The 12,442-nt window shown below is 38.1% G+C and overlaps 1 protein-coding gene across 4 annotated transcripts in view; it reads left to right on the top strand.

Annotated features, from left to right (window-relative positions):
- Positions 1-12,442, top strand: part of LOC140204795 (trinucleotide repeat-containing gene 6B protein-like) — a 210,621-nt gene that overhangs the window by 61,309 nt on the left and 136,870 nt on the right. The window lies entirely within an intron of this gene.

Raw genomic sequence — 12,442 nt, 5'->3', positions numbered from 1 at the left:
ACTCCTTACAGTTAATTAAATGCTGCACAGTTTCAGATGCATTTTTTCCCAGATAAAACATTGAATTGACAATTGGACATGGCCTTTTGGATGAATTCAAGAAGGGGAATTCCCTCTGTGGTTCTATCTAGTAATTATCCTTCATCCAACATCGTTACAGCAGATTATTTATGCATATTGCTGTCTGTGGGAGCTTGCTCTGTGCAAATTGGCTGCATAATTCCTGTGTTGCAGCATTGACTACAGTTCTAAAATATCTAATTGACTGGAAAGTGTTTCTAAAGTCTGCTAGGTCACAAACAAGGTGGTGTATGAATCTAAATCCTTGCACTCTTTGTGATAGTTGAGTATACTCGTGTATCTTGCAGTCTGTGAAGAGAAGTATGTTATTACTTCTGTTGTGCTTTGCCAGTGCACAATGTTTTAACACATTTGTCCCTCAGGTGGCTTTAGTTCATGGGTTTTTTTTTTGTAATTTATATTTTATTGAATTTCATCATCAAAGAAACATTTCCATAAGATGTTTTTCAGATACTGTAAATATATATCATATAATCATATTTGTCACAAATCTCCACATAATATTTATCTGAGGTATACGCTTATAGAAAGGAGAGGAAAGAAAGAACAATCGAAAGAAGAAAACTATGTACAGAGTAGGAAGTGATCTTTTTTTGCAACATATTCATTGACTTGTGAGAATAAAATCAGGCCTATGAGGTGTTACGTAGTTAAACCATTTTTTCCAGTATAAATAAAATTGTTCCAACTTAATGATTAACAGATGCTGTTATCTTCTCCATTTTGTAAATGTCCATTGCAATTTCCATCCATACATTTAAAGTTGGGCTCTCCTGTGATAACCATTTCCTGGTAAGGGTCTTTTTACCAGCCACCAGCAGTACATTCATTAAATATTTATCTCTTTTCAACCATTCATGAGGTATATACCCAAATTAATGGTCTTACTCTCTAAGGGTATTACACATTTAAAGATGTCTTGTAGGGCATTATGTATCCCACTCCAATAGTCTTTGATAACAGGGCATTCCCAGAAAATATGATAATGGTTTGCATTTTGTTTTCCACAATTTCTCCAGCAAACAGGGGGGTTACTATCGTAATGGGATTTCTCAGAGGGTGTAATAAAATATCTTATCAAGTTTTTCCACCTGAACTCCCTCCATTTCTGTGAACTGGTACACTTCCATTGATACCTCCATATTATTGTCCAGTCTTCCTCCGATATTATTATCCCTCCTTCCTTCTCTCATTTTGTTTTAATGTATGAAGTCGAATGTGTTTTAAGATTTGACAAACCCTTATACACGCTTGAAATGATTTTACTACCATTGTCTGAATTAAATGCTTTTCTAAATAGCTCTATCAGACATGTACTTGCCTTGGTTACATTTTTAACTGTCCTATTAACATACTGTTGCATCTGTAAATACCGGTAAAAGTCTTGTTTTTCTAATAAGTGTTTCTCTTTGAGCATTTCAAAACTGAACAGTGTTCCTTCTTTCATTATATTGCAAATAGCTGTTATTCCTTTAGCTATCCAGTCCTTAAATCTAGCATCCAGTTTATTCGGCGTAAAATCCGCGTCATATGCACACCATTTAAGAATTGCAATATCTCTCTCTAGTTTATATTCTTTTATAATAGTTTTCCATATTTTAAGAGTCCATTTCACCCATGGGTTGTCAATTTTATTTGTGTAACTCTGTAGGTTGTTCTCAGCCATAATTGCCTGTATGGGGATGGAAAGTATCCTCTCCTCAATGTTTTTCCATTGAGCGTCATATGATGGGTTGCACCAGCAATCACAGCTCTCAACTGTGCTGCAAAATAATAATCTCTAAGAGAAGGTAGGCCCCATCCCCCCTTTTCCTTGGCTACTTGCAAAGTTTTGAGACAAACCCTAGGCCTTTTACCTTGCCATATATACCTTGATAGCATCTTATTCCATTCATTGAATTGATTTTGGTTAATCTCTATTGAAAGAGATAAAAACTGCAATTAGGGTCTGGGCAGTATATTCATTTTAATAGATTCAATCCTTGAACTGAGACCAAGAAAAGGAATTAGGTTCCATCTTGTTATACCTTCCTTAATTTTTTTTTCATATAGACTGATAATTGCATTCTGATAATTTTGCCAAATCTTTTGGCATAATGGTGCCCAAATATTTGATGGACTTTGTTTGCCATGCCCAGGAATATCTACTTTCAATTTCTCTTGGTGGGCTATAGTTATATGAAAGTAGTTGGGTTTTATCTATGTTGATCTTTGTATCCTGATAATTGGCCATATTGTTCAAAGGATTGCATCAATTTGGGTAAAGAGTCTGTTGGTTGCCCTAGATAGATCTAAATGTCATCCGTGTAACAGGCCAATTTATGCTCTGCTCCTTTAATAGTAATTCCCCTGATATCTTCATTTTGTCTGATGTACTGAGCTAATGGTTTCAGATATAATGCGGAGTAGTGGTGACCATGCACAACCCTGTCTCGTGCCCCTTTCTAGGAAAAACTATTAGATAAATATCCATTGATTTTAATCCTGGCAGTAGTGTCGTATAGTGCCTGTATAGTTTTAATAATTGTGTCATGTAGACCAAATCTATGTAAAACTCTATAAAGAAAATTCTAATTAGCCGAATCAAATGCCTCTTCAGCATCCACTCTTATCACTATTGCTTCAATTTCATTTTTTTTATATGATCCATAATGTGAAGTGTCCTTCGTATATTGTCTTGAGTTTGGCGTTGTTGTATGAAACCTGTCTGATCATTATGTATCAGTGTGGGTAGAAACTCTTCTAATCGTTTGGCAATGATGGAGGTAAATATTCTATAATCCACATTAAGAACAGATATTGGTCTAAATCAGCGGTCCCCAACCACCGGACCGCGGACTGGTACCGGGCCGTAAAGCATGTGCTACCAGGCCACGAGGAAGCGATATGAGTCAGCTGCACCTTTCCTCATTCTTTGTCATGCACTGTTGAACTTGAACACAGGGTTGCCAACTGTTCCGTATTTGCTGGGACATCCCTTATATTGGGCTAAATTGGGTTTGTTCCATATGGGACCGCCCTTGTTCTGTTTTTCCCCTGCTAAGGTAGAGCATTCCTATGAAACCTTTCGTGACGAAATGGTGTAAAGCGAAGAAGCAATTACCAGTAATTTATATGGGAAAAATTTTTGAGCGTTCCCAGACCCGAAAAATAACCTAACAAATCATACCAAATAACACATAAAACCGAAAATAAATAACACTAACATATAGTAAAAGCAGGAATGATATGATACACAGCCTATATAAAGTAGAAATAATGTATGTACAGTATAGTCGGGAAGATGAAGGCAAAACCGATTTGTGGGGGAAAAAAAATCGACACGTACGCGCATGTGCACATCACATGCGCTTCTGGTGCCCGCGCAAGGCTTCATGGTCATGGTAGTCTTCCTTGGTGTAAAGTGTCCCGGGATTTGACTTCTACTTTTGTCCCTTATTTGGGAGTGAGAAAGTTGGCAACCCTAACTGTAAAAGACATGTTAAGGTGAGTTTAACCCTACTTGAACACCCCTCTCCCCCCCGTCAGCCGGTCCACAAGAATATTGTCAATATTAAACTGATCCGCAGTGCAAAAAAGGTTGTGGACCCCTGGTCTAAGTGACCCAAATTCCATTTTATCCTTGCCTTCTTTCGCTGTAGCTGAGATTATCGCCTCCTTCTAGCTGGATTGCATTTACGCCTTTCTCAGGGCCCAGTTCAGTGTGGGGAGTAAAATAGGAATTAACTCGCTTCTAAACTCTTTATACCACTCTGCCGTGTATCCATCTGATCCTGGTGACTTGCTTAATTTAAGCCTACTAATTGCAGTTTTTAGTTCAGCTTCAGTTATGTCAGCAGTCATCTTTCTATTTTGTTCTTTGCTTAAAGTGGGTAACTCTAAAGAATTCAGGAAGGTGTCAATTTGGGTTAAGCTTCCCCCTGGAACTTTGGAATTATAGAGTTTTGTAAAACATTTCAAAAGCTTCATGACTTTCACTTAGCTTATTTTTTTTTATCACTTTTGTTCTTGGATCTCTAATTCTATGAATTGTATTTTCTGCTATCTTTTTTTCAGTTTCCATGCCAGTATTTTCATAGATTTAGATCCACTTTCATAGTGTCTCTGTTTCAGAAACATTAATTTTTTTCTAATTTCTTGTGTAGCCAAACTATTAATTGCATTCCTAGTTTTTTTAGTTTCCTCTAGTATATCCTGTGCCAAACTCAATTTGTGTTTTTTTTCTAGTTCCTTCAGCTTATTTTGTAATTCCGCTAATGTTTTATTCTTTATTTTTTTCTTATATGAAAATATCACTATAATTTTCCCTCTTAAGACAGCCTTCAGAGTATCCCATAGAATGGGAGGTGAAACCTTATCATTGAATTCTAAGTAAAGACCAATTTTTAAAATTTGTTCCTTAAAATAGGGATCATTGAGTAGACTTGCATTTAGTTTCCAAATAGTAGTCTTTGGTTGTAGGTCAAAATCAACAGATAAATATATAGGTGCATGGTCACTTACATCTATTGTCCCAATTCCACAGGTGACTACTTTGTCTCTATCTTTTCCAAATGTTATGAAATAGTCTATTCTTGTATATACGGAATTGGGGTCAGAATAATGAGTGTAATCCCTTCTGTCGGGGAAAAGGTCCCTCTATATACCAATTAGACCAACATCCTCAAAAAGAGTGTTAACTTTCTTATGTAAGGACTTTGTTTCATAAGTTTTTCTATTGGAAGAGTCTAACTTTGGTTGTAATTGTAAATTTAAGTCTTCCCCCACATATCAAAAGACCTTCTGTTTCCGTTACCACAATATTAGTAATTTTCTGGAAGAAACTAATATCACTTCCTGGGAGTGCATATATATTCAATAAAGTAACTGGATTTCCATCTATATTCCCCCTTACAAGACTATATCTGCCCTCCTTATCTCCCATTTCGAATACTTTTTCAAAATTTAGCTTACTTGAGATGAGAATAGCAACTACTCTTCTATGTCCTGATTTATATGAGGAGAAAAACAAATTAGTGAAGCCCATTCTCTTTAATTCCATTCCATGCTCATTATCACTTAAGTGAGTTTCCTGTAAATATACTACATGGGCTTGTTCTTTTTTCATTTTTGATAGAATTTTACTGCGCTTGACTAGATTCAACAGCCCATTGACATTAAAAGAAATAAATTGTCCTTAGCCATGTGTATTTATCTGTTAGTATATCATTGAAATTTGCAGAATATAATTTAATCGATCTACTCCCTGAACAAATAAGAGCCAAGAAACATGAATAATTTAAAAAAAAAGGTAACGAAGGTGTGATTCCAAGGCTGGGGTCTCTAGATGACCTGGGTTGAGCTAGAAGAGACGTCTAGCCATGGGGGATAGCCCCTCCTACCTGTGAGTTGAGGGCCCCCGCTGCAGTACCTATGAAAGTAAGTAAAAAAAAAATCTACGTCCATTACACAGAAATGATTTCCTTGTGTATTCCTCCCATGTATATATTCTCATTTAGGTGGGGAAAAAGGAATAAATGAATGAATTTTTTAAAAATTGAGTAATATAAACTCCACATTATAATACATATTTCTTGATATAGGTATATCATCATCTATTTTTCAACCAGAGAGTGGTGGATATATGGAATGCTGTGCCCCAGAAGGCTGAGGAGGCCAAGTCTCTGGATGCTTTCAAGAAAGGGATGGATAGAGCTCTTAAAGATAGCGGAATCAAAGGTTATGGGGATAAGGTGGGAACTGGATACTGATTGTGGATGATCAGCCATGATCACAGTGAATGGCGGTGCTGGCTCGAAGGGCCGAATGTCCTACTCCTGCACCTATCGTCTATTGTCTATTTTTGCTTCCGTTTAGTTTCTCAGCACTTTTAAAGTTAGCCAAACCGTATGGCTCTTCTGGAGGAGGTGAGGGCTGCCCTCGGAGAACTCACAGCCTCTTCCTAATATCCTTCTCTCGTACTGTTCCGGTCCCTTGGTTTCTTGGTTCTCTTACTATTTCCTAAGCAGATCGGGATAGCTGCTCAGCCAGACTTTCCCTTGGTTTGACCACGCTAATGGGCAGTCCTCTGTTATTCATGTCTGTAGTCGCCTCTTCCACCGTCTGATATAGCTGTATCCCTTGGTAAAATACCCTCAGTTTAGCAGGGTATGGGGTTTGGAATTTAATCTTTTCTTGCTTTAATATTTGTTTTGCTTCGGAATATTCCTTCCGTTTCTGTAGGACTGCCGGGCGGTAATCATGATCGAAGTATATTAACTTCCGGTTCCAAAACACCCTCTTCATACCCCAGGCCCTTTGTAGAATCTCCGCCTTATTCTTGAATTGAAGGAATTTAAGTACTACTGAGCGCGGTTTGCTTTGTCTGTCTCTGGGAGGCCGTGGGACAACTGAACGATGCATCCTCTCAGTTTCAATCTCCATAGTCTGGGGAATCTCCAGCGCTTCTCGCAGCCCCTTGTCTACAAAGTCTATGATGGACAATCCCTCCCCTTTGGGAACATTATAAGTCCTGATATTTTTCCGTCACGATCTTCCCTCCTGGTCAAGCAATTTACTTTCCTGTTGATTTAATGTTTTTATAGTCTTACTTCGTATCTGTTCCACTTTTTGCACGCGATCTTCCACCTTCTCAATTCGAGTCTCTGCCACCACTATTTTCTGATTGATGTTGGCGAGCTCTGACTTTATGTCATTGAGTTGCTGTTTTATATCTTTTTGGACTTATCTCTTCCAGAATTTTTATCATATTTGCCGCTTCGCCTGAATGAGGCCCCACGTCAGCCTAGCCGCCACGCACACGTGCGGGAGAGCCGCTCATTGTACCTCTCTCTTCCATAGGCTCTGGAGTGGTGCTTATTTAATCTCCATTCTTTTTCCCCATTCTTGCCCCCCCCTTATCAATTCAGATATTTTCAAAAGATCTTGTATATGATGGACTAACGGGGCAAAATGTGCGTTTTTCCGGAAGAGCTGTTGATTTAAGCTGCCATTCTGGACGATAACGTCACCGGAACTCCCAGTTCATGGGCGTTTCAAATGGAATTACAACTTGGAAACTTCAGATTAAATTGTTGCCAACTTTATGCTTTTCAGCAATAACCTTTAATGTTTTGTATTACTTTATAACTTTCATATACTTAATTCTAAAATACTGATTTTGTAGAAATGATTTACAGTAATTGATAATCAGTAACTGTAAATTCAGAAATCGCCTGGGTCCAAGAATTAGCTCACCACCTAATTTCTTCTGTGCTCCCATCTAATTTACTAGCGCCATTATTCCTGAGCCCCCTTTAAGTGTACTGAGTTCACTGGGAAATTTATTATTTAAAAAATAGTGAGAAAGTGTTGTGGTATGATGGCCCAAAAATCCTGAGTGTGCCAGATTGTTAGAGTTTTACTGTACACAGAATTTCCATTCTAGGATTTTGTTTGTTCTCTTCTTGTCCTAAATTTCCTAAACTTGATGCTGTTCCTGGACAGGTTAATTTTTTTTTTGTATAATGATAAATACTTCAGTTTCATGGTAGATAGCTATAAAATATAGCATAAGTCGCAAGTACACAAATAGCCAATTATGTATAAATATGTTGAAGATCGTGTACAGTTTGAGTAATTTAGTTTAATTTTGTACTGTGTGGACGTTCTCTCTGCAGAGCTTTTATAAGAGGGCACATTACGTTTTGTACTTTATATGGGATACAGTGCTCAGCCTAGGTATGGACAACTGTTTTTTAAAAAAAAAACTTGCAGTCGATTTTAGATGATTAAAACTGGTTCAAAGCAGAACTTGTTCTCTTCTTCCTTCCTTGTGTTGGAATTGGACTATGATTTCTCATCTTTAATTTTATTTGAAGATTCAGCATTCCAGTTTAATGTCACCAAAACCATCACTATTCTTGTGATGGTGCCCATATGCAAAGACCATTACCTTAGGATAGCTCTATACAGAGCAGAATTTCTGCGTTTCTGCATAATGCTTTCTCATTTTCATGGGGCATCTCTGGGGAGTATTTACTTTTTCCTCTGATTTACCTCTGAGCAACTGCCTTCTGGATGAACTACAAATCTTCAAGTTGAAGACAGAAAGGTAATTGACAGTTCCCTTTTGCTCAATGTGCCTATAACCTTGCCATTATTCATTAAGCAGACCCTTATCTTGGAGCCTGTCAAGTAATTGCTCACCTGAGACCTGCAGCTATTGCTGAGTTTTTTTTTTGCTGACACCAACCCTGTTAGTAAGTGTGGGCATCCCCTATATTTGGACAGGCAGGATGCTGTTCGTACAATCTTTTAGTGGATATTGAGGCAACAGGGACCTGTCCTATCCATTCTTGATGATGGCTCACAATTGCCCATTATATTGAGTTCTTCTGAATAAAATACTTTCTGGACCTTGTTATTGGTTAATTTCTCAAGTCACATTAATTGTGTGCTTTCCTGTAAACTTTTATCTTCCCTCCAGCAGAATTTCTGACTAGATTTCTGAATGCCAAAGTAAGATTTAATCAAATTTATAAGGTGAATTTATGCAAAATTAAAGTAGCAATCTTGTAAATTTTAGCAGTGCTTTTTCCATTATAGTGCAGTTGGAATCAAACTGCCATTAGAGTGTAGTTGGAATCAAACTGCCTGCCTGTGTACAATTTGATCCAGAGCAGCTGTTTGTCTAAACCAGTTATACCAAGTGTAAGTGTGCTGTGTAGCAACTCCGACCATATGAAAAAGAAATAGCTTGCATCAACAAGGCAAGGGCCCAGTTTGGGGAAAGCTTGTACTTTTTCTCTGGAAAGAAATTCTGTATGAACATAGTTAAAGTTCTTTAAGAGGTACATTTATATTGGGCACTTCCTTTCAGGCTGTTGCTTTGTTTTACAGTTGAATCATAATTCTGTTGAAATATGGCAGCCATTTTCCAGATAGCTGGTGTTCTCAAACAATAAATTAGTAATAGGGATAGCTTAACTGCTGTTCTATGAAGTAGTGATAAAGGATCTTTATATAAACTGGAGAGAATAGATGGGACCTCAATTTAAGTATTCATCTGAAAAATGCCTGCCATCTTTCTGCCATGTACAGCAGTCTTTCAATACTTTCCTTGGGCTGCTGCCTAGTTTTGTGTGTGGAGTTTCTGGAGCAAGATTTAAACCTGCTTGTCTGAACGATGCCAGAATTTGCATTAGTAATTGGACTTGGAAAATGTCAAATAAATGTTATAGAATTAGATAGAACATAGAATAGTACAGCACATTACAGGCCCTTTGGCCCACAATGTTGTGCTGTACTATTGAAGGTGACAAATAAAATGAACCTGTTATTTCCAACAAAGTCTATGTATTCTCAACCTTAAATGAAATCAAAATGCTGGAGATACTCATCAGGTCTAACAAGAAACAGTATAAAACAGTTAAAGCTTTAGGTTTATACCTTTTCATCAGAACTTCCATTGATCAGTTGTTGACCTCAAACATAAAACACTATTTCTGTCAGCATAGATGGCACCTGATTTCTAGACTATCTCCAGCATGTTCTACTTTTATTTCTGATTTTCATTAAATGCAGCATTTTAGCTTTTGTTTATATCAGGGGTTCCCAACCTGGAGTCCATGGACCCCTTGCTTAATAATATTGGTCCATGGCATAAAAAAAGACGCTGGTGAAGCTTTAGTGTTAAAAGTCCAAGGGGATTACAAATTACAACGGGAGATAGAAAAGGCATGTAAAAAGGCCAATGTTACAATATTCATGGGGGAGTTTCAATACGCAGGTAGATTGGGGAGAATCAGGTTGGTGCTGGTTCCCAGGAGGGAATTTGTAGAATGCCATCAAATTGGCTGCTGGTGACTAGTGGTATTCTTGGATGATTGAGTTGGTGGCTTTGTGGCCAAGTTTGTGGATGATACAAAGATCGGTGGAGGGGCAGGTAGTGTTGAGGAAGCAGGAAGTCTGCAGAAGGATTTAAACAGATTAGAAGACTGGGCAAAGAAGTAGGGGATAGAATATAGTGTAGGAAAGTTTATGGTCATACACTTTGATAGAAGGAAGGAAGGTGTAGACTATTTTCTAAATAGGGAGAAAATTCAGTAATCAGAGATACAAAGGGACTTGGGAGGCCCTGTGCAGGATTCCCTAAAGGTTAGCTGGCAGGTTGAGTTGGTAGTGAGGAAGGCAAATGTAATGTTAGGATTCATTTCAAGAGGAATTGGATATAAAAGCAAGGATGTGATGCTGAGGGTATACAAGGTACTGGTCAGACCACAGTTTGAGTGTTGTGAGCAGTTTTGGGCCCCTTATCTAAGAAAAATATTATTGGCATTGGAGAGGGTCCAGAATGGCATTGGAGACGGCCCAGAGGAAGTTCAGAGAATGATCCCGGGAATAAAAGGATTAATGTATGAGGAGCGTTTGATGCCTCTGGGCCTGTATTTGATGTGGTTTGGAAGACTGATGAGGGATCTTATTGAAACCAGTCGAATATTGAAAAGCTTAGACAGAGTGGATGTGGAGAGGATGTTTGGGAGTGGGAGAGTTGAGGACCAGAGGGCACAGCCTCAGACTTGAGGGGCATCCATTTAGAACAGAGGTGAGGAGGAACTTCTTTAGCCAGTTTGTGGTGAATCTGTGGAATTCATTGTCACAGGCACTGTGGAGGCTGAGTCATCGAGTATATTTAAAGCAGAAGTTGATAGGTTCTTGATTGACCAGGTTTAAAAGTAATGTGGAGAAGGCAGTAAAGTGGGGTTGAGAGGATAATATGTCAGTCATGATGAAATGGTGGAGTAGATGAAATAGTCTAATTCTGCTCCTTATGGTTTCAGTCAATAATTTCACTATTTACTTAGAATGACAATTTATGTTCTTTTTTCTTTCTTTTGTCTTAACAGTAGTTGTGTGCCTTTTTTTGTTGTGACATTCATTCTTGCTTTTATCTCGTGCCTTGACCCAGAGAGTCAATCTGCCTCTACAATTGCTGCTTTACCCACTGAGTTCGTCTAGCAGTTTTGCTCCAGATTCCAGCATCTGAAGACTCTTGGGTCTTCATTATCATGCTTTCTTCCAATTGCCCTTAACATTTTCCCTTTGTATTTATCAAATTCTTTTATGACAATTTGTATTGAATCTACTTCCACAGCATTTTTTTTTGGAAAACATTTTGTCAACTCTGCTCTGCATACATATTGTCGGTGCATAATTGCCAGCCTAATCTAGTTTGGCTAAATGTCATGTTTCAGCTTAAAGATATGCGTTTCAACACTCTATCCTGTGTTTACTGACCCATCTGCCACTGCTCTAGATGTGAAAGATTGTATTGCACCTCAGTATTTGCTGACACAACCTGGTGATCCAACGGATAAGACCACTTTAGGGTACTTCCCTATGATTGGTATAAATATTCAAAACCTTAACTTACTACAGTCTCCACCTTTTGAGCATCCATATTTACTTTAAATCTGTCAGCTTTATTTTTGTATATGTGCTGCCTTACATACAGTTCACACAATGTATTGTGTGTGTTCGGTATATTCTTTAAAAGTTTTTTGTCCTTTGTTGACAGGGAAAACTATTCAGTGGAATCCCCTCAAATATTTATCAAAACAGTTAATTGAAGGTGAAGAAATCTGATAGATTTGATAGTTAACAAGGATAAAACTGAGGAGATATGTAGGAGCGAGATAGATCAGCTGGTTGAGTGCTGTCAAAGCAACAACCTTGCACTTAACATCAGTAAGATCAAGGAATTGATTGTGGACTTCAGGAAGGGGAAGTCAAGGGAACACACACCATTTCTTCTTTGAGGGATCAGAAATGGAAAAGGTGAGTAGCTTCAAGTTCCTGAGCGTCAGCATCTTTGAAGATCTATCCTGGGCCAATATATTGATGTAATTGCAAAGAAGGCATGACAGTGGCTACATTTCATTAGGTGTTTGCGGAGAATTGATACATCAGCAAAGACACTCACAAATTTCTGCATATTTACCATGAAGAGCATTCTAGCTGGTTGCACCACCATCTGGTATGGAGGGTCTACTGCACACAATCAGAAAAAAACTGCTGAGAGTTGTAAACTTAGTCAGCTTCATCATGGGCACTAGCCTCCATACTGTCCAGTACACCTTCAAAAGGTGTTGCCTCAAAAAGGCGGTGTCCATCATGAAGGATCCCCATCACCCAGGACATGCCCTGTTCTCATTGCTGCCATCAAGGAAGAGATGTATGAGTCTGAAAACACACACTCAACGTTTTAGGAACAGCTTCTTCCCCTCCACCATCAGATTTCTGAATGGACAATGAACCCATGAACACTATTTTTTCCCTTTATTTTGCATTACTTAATTTTCTTTATTGTAATTTATAATTT

Source organism: Mobula birostris, chromosome 11 (assembly GCF_030028105.1).
Source record: "Mobula birostris isolate sMobBir1 chromosome 11, sMobBir1.hap1, whole genome shotgun sequence".
In the NCBI taxonomy this organism is placed as follows: Eukaryota; Metazoa; Chordata; class Chondrichthyes; order Myliobatiformes; family Myliobatidae; genus Mobula; species Mobula birostris.
This window is presented reverse-complemented; position numbering and strand designations above follow the sequence as displayed.